The sequence below is a fragment of the Loxodonta africana genome, chromosome 19 (genome assembly GCF_030014295.1).
Source record: "Loxodonta africana isolate mLoxAfr1 chromosome 19, mLoxAfr1.hap2, whole genome shotgun sequence".
NCBI classification, from domain to species: domain Eukaryota; kingdom Metazoa; phylum Chordata; class Mammalia; order Proboscidea; family Elephantidae; genus Loxodonta; species Loxodonta africana.
In genome coordinates this window covers 8,957,689-8,975,922 of record NC_087360.1, presented here as the reverse complement: position 1 = coordinate 8,975,922, position 18,234 = coordinate 8,957,689, and positions in this window count along the sequence as shown.

Below are 18,234 nucleotides of genomic sequence, written 5' to 3'. Positions count from 1 at the left end.
TCCTTTGTCAAATATCAGCTGCTCATACGTGGATGGATTTATGTCTGGGTTCTCAATTCTGTTCCATTGGTCTATGTGCCTGTTGTTGTACCAGTACCAGGCTGTTTTGACTACTGTAGCTGTATAATAGGTTCTGAAATCAGGTAGAGTGAGGCCTCCCACTTTCTTCTTCTTTTTCAGTAATGCTTTGCTTATCCGGGGGTTCTTTCCCTTCCATATGAAATTAGTGATTTGTTTCTCTATCCCCTTAAAATATGACATTGGTATTTGGATTGGAAGTGCGTTATATGTATAGATGGCTTTTGGTAGAATAGACATTTTTACTATGTTAAGTCTTCCTATCCATGAGCAGGGTATGTTTTTCCACTTAAGTATGTCCTTTTGAATTTCTTGTAGCAGAGTTTTATAGTTTTCTTTGTATAGGTCTTTTACATCTTTGGTAAGATTTATTCCTAAGTATTTTACCTTGTTGGGGGCTACTGTGAATGGTATTGATTTGGTTATTTCCTCTTCGGTGTTCTTTTTGTTGATGTAGAGGAATCCAAGTGATTTTTGTATGTTTATTTTATAACCTGAGACTCTTCCAAACTCTTCTATTAGTTTCAGTAGTTTTCTGGAGGATTCCTTAGGGTTTTCCATGTATACGATCATGTCATCTGCAAATAGTGATAGCTTTACTTCCTCCTTGCCAATCTGGATACCCTTTATTTCTTTGTCTAGCCTAATTGCCCTGGCTAGGCGATGTTGAATAAGAGCGGTGATAAAGGGCATCCTTGTCTGGCTCCCGTTCTCAAGGGAAATGCTTTCAGGTTCTCTCCATTTAGAGTGATATTGGCTGTTGGCTTTGCATAGATGCCCTTTATTATGTTGAGGAATTTTCCTTCAATTCCTATTTTGGTAAGAGTTTTTATCATAAATGGGTGTTGAACTTTGTCAAATGCCTTTTCTGCATCTATTGACAAGATCATGTGGTTTTTATCTTTTGTTTTATTTATGTGATGGATTACATTAATGGTTTTTCTGATATTAAACCAGCCTTGCATACCTGGTATAAATCCCACTTGATCAGGGTGAATTATTTTTTTGATATGTTGTTGGATTCTATTGGCTAGAATTTTGTTGAGGATTTTTGCATCTATGTTCATGAGGGATATAGGTCTAAAATTTTCTTTTTTTGTAATGTCTTTACCTGGTTTTGGCATCAGGGAGATGGTAGCGTCATAGAATGAGTTGGATAGTATTCCATCTTTTTCTATGCTTTGAAATACCTTCAGTAGTAATGGTATTAAGTCTTCTCTGAAGGTTTGGTAGAACTCTGCAGTGAAGCCGTCTGGGCCAGGACTTTTTTTGGTTGGAAGTTTTTTGATTACCGTTTCAATCTCTTTTTTTGTTATGGGTCTATTTAGTTGTTCTACTTTCTGAATGTGTTAGTTTAGGTAGGTAGTAATTTTCCAAGAATTTATCCATTTCTTCTAGGTTTTCAAATTTGTTAGAGTACAATTTTACGTAGTAATCTGAAATGATTCTTTTAATTTCATTTGGCTCTGTTGTGATGTGGTCCTTCTCGTTTCTTATTCGGGTTATTTGTTTCCTTTCCTGTTTTTCTTTAGTCAGTCTAGCCAATGGTTTGTCAATTTTGTTAATTTTTTCAAAGAACCAGCTTTTGGCTTTGTTAATTCTTTCAATTGTTTTTCTGTTCTCTAATTCATTTAGTTCAGCTCTAATTTTTATTATTTGTTTTCTTCTGGTGCCTGATGGGTTCTTTTGTTGCTCACTTTCTATTTGTTCAAGTTGTCGGGACAGTTCTCTGATTTTGGCTCTTTCTTCTTTTTGTATGTGTGCATTTATCGATATAAATTGGCCTCTGAGCACTGCTTTTGCTGTGTCCCAGAGGTTTTGATGGGAAGTATTTTCATTCTCATTGCTTTCTAAGAATTTCCTTATTCCCTCCTTGATGTCTTCTATAACCCAGTCTTTTTTCAGGAGGGTATTGTTCATTTTCCAAGTATTTGATTTCTTTTCCCTAGTTTTTCTGTTATTGATTTCTAGCTTCATTGCCTTGTGGTCTGAGAAGATGCTTTGTAATATTTCGATGTTTTGGATTCTGCAAAGATTTGTTTTATGACCTAATATGTGGTCTATTCTAGAGAATGTTCCATGTGCACTAGAAAAAAAAGTATATTTTGCAGCAGCTGGGTGGAGAGTTCTGTATAAGTCTATGAGGTCAAGTTGGTTGATTGTTGTAAGTAGGTCTTCCGTGTCTCTGTTGAGCTTCTTACTGGATGTCCTGTCCTTCTCCGAAAGTGGTGTGTTGAAGTCTCCTACTATAAATGTGGAGGTGTCGATCTCACTTTTCAATTCTGTTAAAATTTGATTTATGTATCTTGCAGCCCTGTCATTGGGTGCGTAAATATTTAATATGGTTATGTCTTCCTGATCAGTTGTCCCTTTTATCATTATATAGTGTCCTTTATCCTTTGTGGCGGATTTAAGTCTAAAGTCTATTTTGTCAGAAATTAATATTGCTACTCCTCTTCTTTTTTGCTTATTATTTGCTTGATATATTTTTTTCCATCCTTTGAGTTTTAGTTTGTTTTTGTCTCAAAGTCTAAGGTGTGTCTCTTGTAGGCAGCATATAGATGGATCGTGTTTCTTTATCCAGTCCGTGACTCTCTGTCTTTTTATTGGTGCATTTAGTCCAGTTACATTCAGCGTAATTATAGATAAATAAGTTTTTAGTGCTGTCATTTTGATGCCTTTTCATGTGTGTTGTTGGCCATTTCATTTTTCCACATACTTTTTTGTGCTGAGACGTTTTTCTTAGTAGATCGTGAGATCCTCATTTTCATAATGTTTAACTTTATGTTTGTTGAGTCGTTACGTTTTTCTTGAGTTATGGAATTGATATTCTTTTTTGTGGTTACCTTATTATTTACCCCTATTTTTCTAAGTAAAAACCTAACTTGTATCGTTCTATATCGCCTTGTATAACTCTCCATCTGGCAGTTCAATGCCTCCTATTTTTAGTCCCTCTTTTTGATTATTGTGTTCGTTTATCTATTGATTTCCATGATTTCCTGTTATGTGTATTATTTTGTTTATTTATTTATTTTTTAGAATTAATCTTAATTTGTTTGTTTTTGTGCTTTCCCTATTTGAGTTGGGTTGCTATCAGGACGTTCTGTTTTGTGACCTTGTATTGTGCTGGTACCTGATATTATTGGTCATCAGGCCAAACAATCTCCTTTAGCATTTCTTGCAGTCTTGGTTTAGTTTTTGCAAATTCTCTAAACTTGTGTTTTTCTGTAAATATCTTAATTTCTCCTTCGTATTTCAGAGAGAGTTTTGCTGGATATATGATCCTTGGTTGGCAGTTTTTCTCCTTCAGTGCTCTGTATATGTCGTCCCATTCCCTTCTTGTCTGCATGGTTTCTGCTGAGTAGTCTGAACATATTCTTATTGATTCTCCCTTGAAGGAAACCTTTCTTTTCTCCCTGGCTGCTTTTAAAATTTTCTGTCTTTGGTTTTGGCAAGTTTGATGATAATATGTCTTGGTGTTTTTCTTTTTGGATCCATCTTAAATGGGGTTCGATGAGCATCTTGGATAGATATCCTTTCGTCTTTCATGATGTCAGGGAAGTTTTGTGTCAGGAGTTCTTCAACTATTTTCTCTGTGTTTTCTGTCCCCCCTCCCTGTTCTGGGACTCCAATCACTCGCAAGTTATCCTTCTTGATAGAGTCCCACATGATTCTTAGGGTTTCTTCATTTTTTTAAATTCTTTTATATGATTTTTTTTCAGCTATGTTGTTGTTGATTCCCTGGTCCTCCAGAAGTCCCAGTCTACATTCTAATTGCTCGAGTCTGCTCCTCTGACTTCCTATTGCGTTGTCTAATTCTGTAATTTTATTGTTAATCTTTTGGATTTCTACATGCTGTCTCTCTATGGATTCTTGCAACTTATTAATTTTTCCGGCATGTTCTTGAATAATCTTTTTGAGTTCTTCAACAGTTTTATCAGTGTGTTCCTTGGCTTTTTCTGCAGTTATCCTAATTTCATTTGTGATATCTTTAAGCATTCTGTAAATTAGTTTTTTTATATTCTGTATCTGATAATTCCAGGATTGTATCTTCATTTGGGAAAGATTTTGATTCTTTTGTTTGGGGGGTTGGAGAAGCTGTCATGGTCTGTTTCTTTATGTGGTTTGATATGGACTGCTGTTTCCGAGCCATCACTGGGAAACTAAATTTTCCAGGTAATCAGCTAAAAAAAAATGCAGTCAGATCCCTATCTGAATTCTCCCTCTGGCTCAGGGTATTCGGATGTTAATGGAGCCGCCTGTGGAGGGTGGGGGAGGGATCAGAGAGCTAGGAGTGTAGCACCACAGAATATAGAGCTGATCCCCGCGTTCACGCTCCGCCCCCGTCCTCCAAAATCCCAGCGGGACAGCTCCCCCGCTGGGACGCTACTCTCCCCACTCCGAGACCAGTCACTTCCTCCCGGGAACTTCTCCCTCTAGTGCGCTGCGCCGCACGCGCGAACTGGGTGGGCGTCCCCCGCACGAACGTCTGGGCCCCCCTCGGGGTCGCCTTAGGGAAATATAGCTGATCCCCACGCTCGCGCCACACCCGCTTCCCGCCACACTCCCGGCGGGACGGCTCCCCGGCTGGGACGCTGCTCTCCCCACTCCGAGACCAGTCACTTCCTCCCGGGGATTTCTCCCTCTGGTGCGCCGCGCCGCACACGCGAACTGGGTGGGCGTCCCCCACACGAACGTGTGGGCCCCCCTCGGGGTCGCTTTAGGGAAATATGGCTGATCGCAGCCAAACTCCCGGCGGGACGGCTCCCGGGCTGGGACGCTGTTCTCCCCCCTCCAAGATCAGTCACTGCCTCCCGGGTGCTTCTCCCACCGGCTGCGCCGCTACGCCGCCCGTGCCAACCAGCTGGACTCCCTCCCGGGATGGGTTCGGGGGGGTAGGGCTGGGCCCCTTGTCTGTGCCGTCTTCCCTCCTGGGCTCTGCCCCAGCTCGGGCCCCAAAGGTCACCTGCCTGGTACGCTGGCTCCTAGTTCTGAAAATGATTGCTGTCTGCCCGTATTTGTTCGTTCTCCGTCTCTAAGTCTGTGTTTGTTGTTCGGAGTTCGTAGATTGTTATGTATGTGATCGATTCACTTGTTTTTCCGAGTCTTTGTTGCAAGAGGGATCCGCGGTAACGTCCACCTAGTCCGCCATCTTGGCCCCACCCCCATACTAGGGCTTTTAGGAAACCGTCGTTTTAACATTTATGTCAGGATTGTATTGGCCACAAGCTACAGTACCTTACCTACCTACCTACCAGTTGCCTTCATGTTGATACCAACTCATGTTGTAACCACGTGTTACAGAGTAAAAACGGCACTTTATAGGGTTTACATGGCTGCGACCTTTGAGAAGCACCTTAGGGAAGCTTGTTTTTCTCTCTGGAAGTAGGCAGTCCCAGGGTAGGGCAGCCATCTGAGGATGTCATCAGAGACCCAGGCTCCTCTTCTTTTCCTGCTATGTCCTCCTGTGTATGTAGCTCCTATCCTCAGAATCTCAAGATGGCTTCTGCATCTCTGGGTATGGCAGCAAGGAGGGAAGAGCAGGAGGGCAGGAGGGGCGTGCCAACTGAGTACCACCTTAAAATACTCTTCCCAGAAACCCTACCCAGAAGTGTGGATCCCACAGACCCCTCTGGCTTTAAGGAAGTCTGGGATGGTGACAAATTTAACTGAACCTATTGCTGCCCTGATTATTTGTGTCGGGTTATTAAGGACAAAGGGAAGAGAGTGTCTACAGCAGTGTCTGCCACAGTGTCTTCAGAGAAGCAGAACTAAATTTAACGTTTTGTTAACATTGGAGCTTTACAGTGTTACAGAAGCAACTGGAGCATTTCCTTTTTAGTTTTATGGATTAATAAGTGATTTTAATGTATGGGTTAAATGTTCTCAAGCACCTATTCACTGAAGACACGGGTTACAGAGTATCACGTTTCATGTGCCCAAGAGTATAGGTATAAAAACATACTCTGTAAGTTAAAGCCAAAAGAGTATCAGTGGTGGGTTTTTGTTTTTTAATTAAAATTCTTATCTGAAATCAGAATCTTGGCTTTTAGGTTGGAACTTATGTTACAGACTCAGAAACAAGCCAGAAAGAGAGAAAAAGAAAGAAAGAAGGAAAGCAACAGTGATTAATTTCAAGAATAAAGCTTTGTTAGTAACAAAATATGATTTTTTTTTTTAATTTTGAAACCTTTGCTATTAAAACCAGTTTACTGTGGGGCCTATTCTATCAGTGCCAGCAGGGGGCGCGCAGAAAATAGGACTGAAAAATCCTGGCATCAGCGAACATTTCTCTTTGGTGTGGTATAATGGCAAGGTTTTGTTTTGTTAGTATACTTGAGAAAACAGTTTCCAAGGGATTTGGAGTCAATTTTGTGTGAATTATAGTATAATGGATTTAAATATACAGATTTAATCAAAACGTAATGCCAACATTACGTGAAGACCGTCACAAGGTCTGACTTTTTAGGGAAGATAATTTATTAATAGCTTGCAAGTTTCTGAATGTTCATTCTTTTTGATTCAGCAATTCCCCTTCAAGCATTGTTGAAGGCTGAGGAGGAAAAAAAAAAGCACCTGGAAATAATACAGACTTCTCTCAACAGGGAGTTGGGTAAATAAGTTATGGTGCATCCATAAAATGAAATATGATGCAGCCATTAAAAATAATCTGCTGGGAATGACAACTTGAAGAGGAATGGTGTTTTCATTCATCATCAAAAAGAACACTTCAAGATCTTTCCTGAAGTACAACGTTGTCAGTGATAGGATAATATCCATACGCCTACAAGGAAAACCAGTTAATATGACCATTATTCAAATTTACTCACCAACCACTAAGGCCAGTGATGAAGAAATTGAAAATTTTTACCAGCTTCTGCAGTCTAAAATTGATCAAACATGCAATCAGGATGCATTGATAATTACTGGTGATTGGAATGCAAAAGTTGGAAACAAAGAAGAAGGATCAGTAGTTGGAAAATAATGGCCTTGGGGATAGAAAAAACACCAGAGATAAAATGATAGAATTTTGCAAAACCAAAAACTTCTTCATTGCAAATACCTTTTTTTCACCAACATAAACAGCGACTATACACATGGACTTCACCAGATGGAATACACAGGAATCAAATCGACTACATCTGTGGAAAGATGATGAAAAAGGTCAATATCATCAGTCAGAACAAGGCCAGGGGCCGACTGTGGAACAGACCATCAATCGCTCATATGCAAGTTCAAGTTGAAACTGAAGAAAGTCATAGCAAGCCCATGAGAGGCAATGTACGACCTTGAATGTATCTCACCTGAATTTAGAGACCATCTCAAGAATAGCTTTGACATGTTGAACACTAACTACCGAAGACCAGATAAGTTGTGGAATGACATTAAGGACATCATACATGAAGAAATCAAGAGGTCATTAAAAGACAGAAAAGAAAGAAAAGACCAAGATAGATGTCAGAGGAGACTCTGAAACTTGCTCTTGAACGCTGAGCAGCTAAAGCAAAAGGAAGAAAAGATGAAATAAAAGAACTGAACAGAAGGCTTCAAAGCGTGGCTCGAGAAGACAAAGTAAAGTATAAGAATTACATGTGTAAAGAGCTGGAGATAGAAAACCAAAAGGGAAGAACATGCTCAATGTTTCTCAAGCTGAAAGAACTGAAGAAAAAAATTCAAGCCTCGAGTTGCAATACTGAAAGATTCTGTGGAGAAAATATTAAATGATGCAGGAAGCATCAAAAGAAGATGGAAGAAATACACAGAGTCATTTTACCAAAAGAATTAGTCGATGTTCAGCCATTTCAAGAGGCAGCATAAAATCAGGAACTGATGGTACTGAAGGAAGAAGTCCAAGCTGCTCTGAAGGCATTGGCGGAAAACAAGACTCCAGGAATTGGCGGAGTATCAATTGAGATGTTTCAGCAAAAGGATGCAGTGCTGGAGGTGCTCACTTGCCTATGCCAAGAAATTTGGAAGACAACTACCTGGCCGACTGACTTGAAGAGATCCATATTTATGACTATTCCCAAGAAAGGTGATCCTACCGAATGCGGAAATTATCGAGCAATATCATTAATATCACACACAAGCAAAATTTTCCTGAAGATCATTCAAAGGTGGCTGCAGCAGTGTATCGACAGGGAGCTGCCAGAAATTCAGGCCAGATTCAGAAGAGGACGTGGAACCAGGATATCATTGCTGATGTCAGATGGATCCTGACTGAAAGCAGAGAACACCAGAAGGATGTTCACCTGTGTTTTATTGACTGTTCAAAGGCATTCGACTGTGTGGATCATAAGTTATGGATAACATTGCGAAGAATGGGAATTCCAGAACGCTTAATTGTGCTCATGAGGAACCTGTGCATAGATCAAGAGGCAGTTGTTTAGACAGAACAAGGGGATACTGAGTGGTTTAAAGTAAGGAAAGTTGTGCTTCAGGGTTGTATCCTTTCCCCATACCTATTCAGTCTGTATACTGAGCAAATAATCGGAGAAACTGGACTATATGAAGAAGAATGGGGCATCACGATTGGAGGAAGACTCATTAACAACCTGTGTTATGCAGATGATACAACCTTGCTTGCTGAAAGTGAAGAGGACCTGAAGCACTTACTAATGAAGATCAAAGACCACAGCCTTCAATATGTATTACACCTCAACATAAAATAAAAATCCTCACAACTGGACCAATAAGCCACATCATGATAAATGGAGAAAAGATTGATGTTGTCAAGGATTTCATTTTACTTGGATTCACAATCAACACCCATGGAAGCAGCAGTCAAGAAACCAAAAGATGCATTGCATTGGTCAGATCTGCTGCAAAGGACTTTTTTAAAGTGTTGAAGAGCAAAGACGTCACCTTGAAAACTAAGGTGCGCCTGACCCAAGCCATGGCATTTTTGATTGCATCATATGCATGTGAAAGCTGGACAAGGAATAAGGAAGACCAAAGAAGAATTCAAGCCTTTCAATTGTGGTGTTGGTGAAGAATATTGAATATACCATGAACTGCCAAAAAAACTAACAAATCTGTCTTGGAAGAAGTACAACCACAATGCTCCTTAGAGGCAAGGATGGCGAGACTGTGTCTTACATACTTTGGACATGTTGTCGGGAGGGATTAGTCCCTGGAGAAGGACATCATCCTTGGTAAAGTACAGGCTCAGTGGAAAAGAGGAAGACCCTCAATGAGGTGGATTGACACAGTATCTTCAACAATGGGCTCAAGTGTAACGATTGTAAGGATGGCACAGGACCGGGCAGTGTTTCGTTCTATGGTACACAGGGTCCCTATGAGTTGGAACCGACTCGACAGCACCTAACTACAACAACAATTAAAAATAACCGGGTGGCTCTGTCCAGTCACGGAAAAATGTTGTAAGGTACATCATTTAAAAAAACAGAGGTTGAGGACAGTATTATAGTATGATCCTATTCTTGTTTTTTAAGTGCATGTATTCCAGGAAAAATATGGGAACATATACTCCACACTGTTAACAGTGATTATCTTGGGGCAGGAGAGATTACAAGGACTTCTACATTCTAAGATAGATATCTATGTTTCAGTAAGATGCGTTACTGATATCCGGGCATGGGGGGTGCTTTTTCTTTTCCTTTTAAAGATTGATAGGAAATAATATTTTGAAACAGAAGTCAATTAGCCAAAAATAGGCTGGGGACAACAGCCACCTTGATCTTTTTTTTTAAGCTTCCTGTTTACATTCATCATTTTCACATGCCACTAATTACTGTCATGGTGTGTGTAAAAGCTTACAGTCCGTGGAAATACTTAAACTAGATTTACGAGAATTGTTTTATTTTGCATTTTCCTTTTTCTCAAAATTATTAGTACTGAAACCAAAAAAGAAAACCAAACTGGTTGCCGTCAAGTCGATTCCAACTCATAGAGACCCTATAGGACACAGTAGGGTTTCCAAGAAGTGGCTGGTGGATTTGAACTGCCAACCTTTTGGTTAGCAACCGAATGCTTAACCACTGTTTCACCAGGGCTCCATTAGTACCAACAACCCTAATAAAAAGTTGGGAGCTCTGTCCAGAGAGGGATGTAATAATTCTACACCAGAAGCCGTTTGGTTTGTTTCCCCCTCTTTTTTGTGTATAGAAGTTTGGAAGGCCATTCTGTTAGGAGAGTGTCAGTTTAGGGCTCCATCTGCTCTGCTTTGATTTTGAGATAAATGTTCAGTCACGATCTTCCACTTTGCAGCTCCAATCACAGGTAAGCTGAGGGTGTGCTAAGCACTTCCACATTTTTTTTTTTTAAATCCTGTTTAACCCTTACAAGAACTTTGTGTGAAAGATACCAGTCCTATCCCCTTTTCCAGCTGAAGAAATGGGCCTACTGAAAATAATGAATTTGCCCAGACTTATGCTCTTGGAAGATGGCAGAATGGGGGGTCACTAAACCTAAGTCTGACTGAATCCAGGGCTGGTCCTGTCAGCCATATTAACAGGGTCACTTGGCTCCCTTGTGGTTCTCCGTAAAGTATTCATGCAACCAGATCTGGGTGACTGCTCCGTTCTTTACGCTGTGCCAGTGAGTAAGCAAGCGAGCAAGCCAGAGGACACACAGGAAATGTAAATGTGGTCGAGGCTCTCCAGAACCTTCCAGTAAAGTGGTGGTCGGGACAGGCTAGGAAGAGAAGAGTGTGAGACAATCCAGATGGACAGTTATCGTGAGGAGTTTTGCTGTATGTCCAAGGAGACGAGACCTCCTCTTCCTCATGGAACTCATCTTCTAAAATCATAATTTTGGGGCTGGAGGAGACTCTAGAGGTTACCTTATTTTCATTCATTTTATGCGTGAGGAAACAGGCTCTGGCAAGGTCATTGTCATGAGCAGCCGAAGGCCAGTGTTAGGAAAATCACTTAGCGGATGCGTAACGATGCGGATCCAGGATGGAGGGTTGAATCAGCTACATTAGAGAACAATTTATACATTTAAACGTTCTGCTCCACTTAAGTTCATTTCTAAATGTCCAGCAGTCTCCCAAGAATGAAAATCTTTACCAGCCGGATTTGACATTTTTCTTAGTTCTGTCTTTTGTACAAGGGGAAAAAACACAACACTTGTAAATTGCTTGGAGGGAAACGTTATTTACCATCCCTTAAGTGTCTGCTGGCAGTAATAGCCTTCCTCGCAGTGGAAAAGTAACTTCAGGACAGAGAATTGGCCTGAACGCCTGGAGTGAATAAATATAGCCTTTTTTCCAAACCATTTCCCCTCTTCTCGGTAAAGGTGTTTGGCAGAGCATTTTGGTCGTGAGATGTTCAGGCAAGTAAGGGTAGAATAACTAACTCTTTCACGTACAAATGCAAAACCAAGAGGGCTTGCCCCAGGAAAAGTTTTACTGCCATAAAACCAAGTTTTCCAAGATTTAAATGCTGTTAACAACCCCCTCCAAAAACTCCTCTCTGTGACCCCCATGCTGTGTGTGTGTGTGTTTCGTTTTATTTTGTTGTTTTTGCTGAGAATATACACAGCAAAATATACAGCAACTCAACAATTTCTACATGTGCACTTCAGTGACACTGATTGCATTCTTCAAGTTGTGTAACCATTCTCTCCTTTTCTGAATTGTGCCTCCCCCATTAACATAAAGTCACTGCCGCCTAAGCTTCCTGTCTAATCTTTCAAGTTGCTGTTGTCACTTAAATGCCATATAAATAGTTCTTAAAAGAGCACGATGCTCGAGACGGACATTCTTTACTACTTAAGCTAACCCATTGTTTGGTTTAAAGAAGACTTCAGGGGATATTTTTTTGTTTAAGGTTTAACGATTATCTCAGGGCAGTAGTTTTGGGAGTTCATCCCACCTCCATGGATCCAGATAGTCTGGATTCCATGAGAATTTGAAATCCTGTTCTGCACTTTCCCTCTTTTGATCAAGATTCTTCTATAGAATCTTTGACTAAAACGTTCAGCAATGGTAACCAGGCACCATCCAGTTCTCTTGTGATCCCTATACCTTACTCATCAACCTCTTCTCAGACTGATTCCTTGCTAATTCTTGCCTTCTTCCGGATTCCTAACTGCTGATTTGTCTCAGGGATCACATTCTACCTCCTAATCCTGCTAGTACCTCATGCCTCTCAAGTCTTATTTGCCTGTTGGGTATCTCCAGGTTAAGTAAGTGGTCAGCTGCCCTTCAAACTCAATGTGCTCAGAAATGTCCTCATCTCCCACTTGCCTTCCAAAGGACTGTTCCAATCTCCCTCAAGTCATCTCAGTGTGGCCTCCTTCCCTGCCCACTTGATTTAAAGGGGCAGCCCTTGCCCCAACATTCCTTGCTTACCGTTACCAAAAAAAAAGTAAACATACACAGAAGTTGAAAGGATAGCATAATGAATGCCCATGTACCTGCCATTCAGCAGATACCAATATTTTGCTAATTTTGTTTCATCTCTCTGCACCTCCCCGCCCACTCCTGGGAGTTATTTTAAAGTAAACCCCAGACATCTTTTCTTCCACAATACTTCAGTATGTTTTCTCACCTTCTAATATACTACTTGGAGCCTTGGTGGTGCAATGGTTAAGAGCTACGGCTGCTAATCAAAAAGTCTGCAGTTCGAATCCACCAGCCACGCCTTAACAACCCTACGGGGCAGTTCTGTTCTGTCCTATAGGGTCACCATGAGCCAGAACTGACGCAACAGCAATGGATTTGTTTTTTGTTTTTTGTAACACACCATTTGTACTGCTTATTTATTTCATTTATTGCTTATCTCTCCTGATTACAGTATTAGCTCTGTGAGAACAGAGGTCTTGGTGTGTTTGGCCCATTGCTATATCCTCTGATCTAGAACAACTTGTGGCACACAGAAAGTGCACAATAAATACATGTTGAATGACTGAGTGATGACTGACTACAGTGAAGAGGCTGGAAATAGAGGAGGACAAATCAGTTAACAATCAATGTCTCATAATAATGATTACATTTGTATACCCCGTTGCTATTGCGTCGGCTCTGACTCATAGTGATGCTATAGGACAGAGTAGAACTGCCCCAGAGGGTTTCCAAGCAGTGCCTGGTGGATTCCAACTGCCAACCTTTTGTTTAGCAGCCGAACTCTTAACCACTATGCCACCAGGGTTTCCTGCATTTGTATACCCCATACCCCCGCCCCAGTGCCGTCGATTCCGACTCATAGCGACCCTATAGGACAGAGTAGATCTGCCCCATAGAGTTTCCAAGGAGCCCCTGGCGGATTCAAACTGCCGACCCTTTGGTTAGCAGCTGTAGCACTTAACCACTATGCCACCAGGGTTTCCTGCATTTGTATAGTGTGGCATAATTTATAAAGCATTTTTATGGGTATTTTAAACCTTTAATTCAAATGAGGTATCGGATAGGCAATGGTTACTGCTCAGCTGCTAACTGAGAGCCTGCTAACCATCAGCTGCTCCTCAGGAGAGAGACCTGGCCATCTGCTCCTGTGAAGATTCCAAACCAAAAACCAAACTCATTGCTGTCAAGTTGATTCCAACTCCTAGCAACCCAACAGGACAGAATAGAAAAGCCCCATAGGGTTTCCAAGGCTATAATCTTTATGGATGCAGATAATTGCATCTTTCTCCTGTGGAGTGGCTGGTGGGGTGGGTTTGAACTGTAGATCTTTAAGTTAGCAGCCGAACACTTAACCACTTAAAGATGATAGCCTAGGAAACCCTATGGGGCAGTTGTACTTTGTCTCATGGGATCGCTTTGAGTTGGAAGCCTGCTTGACAGCACCTGACAACAACAACGTGATAGGTCATCGACTCATGCTTCTCATTCACTCATTGTATTTATTGAACACCTACTACATGCCAGGCACAGAACACACAATGGTGGGCAAGACTGAGACGACACCTGCCCTCATCAGTTTGCAGGCTTGAGGTGGGTACAGGACTGTCCGGAATGCTAAGAAGCTTCCCAGCCACTCCGCCCCCTTGGTAGAAAGGTTTATAGAGTCTAGAAGAGCAAATTAACAATCATAGGTTTAAATACAGTGAAGGAGAGGTGTCCAAGGCGGTGGAGTCATTACTTATCAAGTGAGTTGTCCAAACAATAACCCCCATTCAGAGAACTGAGCGATCAGAAATGAAATTGACAGGCGGATTGCCAGGGGAGGCCTGCAGGAGGAGCTGCGGCCGTTTCAACTGAAGACGTTTCTTGGGTCTAGGATTTCTGGTTAATTCCAGGCTCAGTGGATCTGTGACAATGCGTAATAACGTGTCAAATCAGATAGGAACCTAAGTATATTTTAGACTTACAGCATACTGTAAATCTAAATATTTTAGACTTACGTTATAAATATTTTAGATTTACAGCAGAGGTTGTAAATTGGTGGCTTGCTTTCATATGTCACCTATAGCCCATTGCCGCCAAGTCTGTTCTGACTCATAGCAACTGTATAGGACAGGGTAGAACCACCCCATAGGGTTTCCAAGGCTGTAATCTTTACGGAAGCAGACTGCCACACCTTTCTCCCACGGAGCGGCTGGTGGCTTTGAACCACTGACCTTTAGGTTAGCAGCTGAGTGCTTAACCTCTGAGCCACAAGGGTTCCTTATGTAACCTATGTGTTTTTATTTTTTGAAAGCTTCATTGACGTATAATTTACATACAGTAAAATTCACCCATTGTAAGTGTACAATTCAATGATTCTTGGTAAATTTACAGAGTTGTGCCGCCATCACCACAATCCAGTTTTAGAACATTTCCGTCAACCCAAAGTGACCCCCGTGTGGTCACTCCTCACTCCCCCACCCAGCCCGAGACAACCACTAATCTACTTTCTGAGACATTTCATAGAAATGGATGCATAGACTATGTGGTCTTTCACCTCTGGTGGCTTTCACTTAGCATGATTTTCAGAATAATTTTTTTTTTCAGATCCGTTCATGTTTTGGCCGTACTTTATTCCCTTTTATCGCTGAATACTGTTTCATTGTATATGCCACAGTTTATCTATTCATCAGTTGATGGACATTTGGATTATTTCCACTTTTTGGCTATTATCAGATGTGGTTTTACTTACAAAATATTTCAAATGTAGAAAAATATATAATAGCAAACGTGTAGTGCTTAGGAGTCGCTGGGTGGCGCAAACAGTTAAGCGCTTGACTATAACCAGAAGATTGGTGATTTAAACCAACACAGAGGTGCCTTGCAAGAAAGGCCTACAATCTGCTTCCAAAAGATAAAACCCCGTTGCCATCGAATCAATTCTGACTCACAGCAACCCTATAGGACAGACTGAAACTACCCCATAGGGTTTCCAAGGCTATAAATCTTTACGGAAGCAAACTGCCCCATCTTTCTCCCTCAGAGAAGCTGGCATGTTCAAACTGCCAACCGTTCTGTTAGCAGCCAAGTGCTTGACCTTTGTGCCACCAGGGCTCCCTTCCAAACTGTAACAGCCTTGAAAGCTGCGGAGCATAGCTCTACTCTGCAACACATGGGGTCACCATGAGTTGGAATCAACTCTACAGCAAAGATTTTGGTTTGTTTTTTTTATATGGCCCTTTTTCTTTTACTATGTGCCAGACATTGCTCTGAGCGTGTTAGATACAGTGGTATACTTAGCAAGTTTGACACCCAGAGTAGATAATTTTTACACCTCCTATATCGACTCAAGGGCACTGGGTTTTTTTTTGGGTATGTTAAAGTACTTGACAAAATTACTTTTAGCAATGATCCTGAAATGAAAGAAGTAATCGTAATGGCCAGAAAATAACCAATGAAAACATATTTTATCTAAATTTCATCTAAATAATGACAGTAAAAATTTAATAAATATTACAGTATAAAAAGGTAATGGATTAAAACTTAAAAATTTTTTTCAACAAAAAACAAACCTGTATTTTACTCATTGGTCTGGCACAGAAATAAATATTAGTTTCTATTTTTGTTCCTCAAATTCTGCAACCTCGTCGATCATTTTGTCAAAACTGATTGTCTTGGCATATTCGTACTCAATGAGCGGTAAAAAAAAGTCATCAATCACTGTAGCACAAGCTCATAGGTTATTAAAAAACACTTATTAATTTTACTTTCAAAGCACCAGATATGCAAAGTTATGAAAAGTCGTAAACATAAGGATAAATTTGTAGAGATTAATAAAAGCCCCATTTCACAATAAATTCCAGAGAAAAGAGCCACAGGTCATATTTTTTTGGTAAGAAGTGGAGAATATTCCTACTCTGTTTAGCTCAAACATCTAACCTGCCTCGTTCAATTTTCTCCCTGGCCCTCATATGCATCTGAAGTGGCGATCTAATATATTTTGCCACTGTGTAATTAGGTGTTTTGGAAACAGCCATTTAAATATCTGGCACAAAATTTAAGCAGGCGGCCTCAGTTTCTCCACCTGTAAAAAGATAATTTCAACCTTACAGACTGATTTGTGAGCAACCCATTCAATGCAATAACTGGTGTAAAACTTTTGTAAAATGTCAACTGTGTTAGACAAATGCTGGCTATTATGAGTACCAGCTCATTTTTGGACGCGCCTTCTTCATTCACTGTGAGCTAGCGAGTCATTTCACAGGGTAAAACTGCCCTTTCGCACGCAAGGTAGCTATCCAGGAGGGGATGTCTGACTCCCCAAGAAAGCACGAAACACCTGCCAGGAGGGGGTGTGGCGCCTTCAGTCTAGTGCGCAAGCGCAACAGGAAGAGCAGTTAGGACTGCCCCTGGCGCCTGCTTAAAATATTTAACTCCACCTTAAAAAAAAAAAAAAATTTTAATTTTTTTTTATTGAGGATTTATTTTAGGTGGACTCGTGGGGTGACACCAAGGACGTCATACCTGAAGAATGCAAAAGATCATTAAAAAGACAGAAAAGAAAGGCCAAAACGGATGTCAGAAAGGACTCTGAAACTTGGTCTTGAAGGTAAAGTAAGTCAAGCAAATGGAAAAAATGACATGACAGAGCTGAACAGAAGATTTCAAAGAGCAGCTCAAGAAGACGAAGTATTATAATGAAATGTTCAAAGATCTTGAATTAGAAAACCAAAAGGAAAAAACATGCTCAACGTTTCTCAAGCTGAAAGAACTGAAGAAAAATTCAACCCTAGATTTGAAATACTGAAACACTATGGGCAAGATATTTAATGATGCAGGAAGCACCAAGAGAAGATGGAAGATGAAAGGAATACACAGAGTCACTGTACCAAAAAGGACTGGGCGACATTCAACCATTTAAGGAGGTAGTGTATGTTCAAGAACCGATGGTATTAAAAGAAGTTCGAGCTGCACTGAAGTCATTGGTGAAAAACAAGGCTCCAGGAATTAACAGAATACCAGTTGCAATATTTCAACAAACAAATGCAGGGATGCAATCCTGGAAGCACTCACTTGTCTATGTCAAGAAATTTGGTAGATAACTACCTGGCCGACTGACTGGAAGAGATCCATATCTGTGCCGATTCCAAAGAAAGGTGATCCAATAGGAAGTGGAAATTATCAATGTCATTAATATCACATGTAAATAAAATTTTGCTGAAGATAATTAAAAACCGGTTGCAACAGTACATCAACAGGGAACTGCCAGAAATTCAAGCTGGACTCAAAAGAGGATGTGGAATGAGGGATATCATTGCTGATGTCAGATGGATCTTTGCTAAAAGCGGAGTATACCAAAAAGATGTTTACCTTGTTTTATTGACTATGCAAAGGCATTTGATGGTGTGGATCATAACAAGTTATGGATAACATTGCAAAGAGTGGGAATTCCAGAACACTTCTTTGTGCTCATGGGGAAACTGTACATAGACCAAGAGGCAGTCATTCAAACAGTACACAGGGATACTCCCTGGTTTAAAATCAGGAAGGGTGTGCATCAGAGTTGTATCCTTTCACCGCACTTATTGAATCTGTATGTACTGAGCAAATAATCCGAGAAGCTGGACCGTGTGAAGAAGAACTGGGCATTGGGATTGGAGGAAGACTCATCAACAATCTATGACATGCAGATGACACAACCTTACTTGCAGAAGGCAAAGAGGACTTGAAGCACTTACTGATGAAGATCAAAGACCACAGCCTTTAGTATGGATTACGCCCCAACATAAAGAAAACAAAAATTCTCACTACTGGACCTATAGGCAATATCATGATAAATGGAGATAACACTGAAGTTGTCA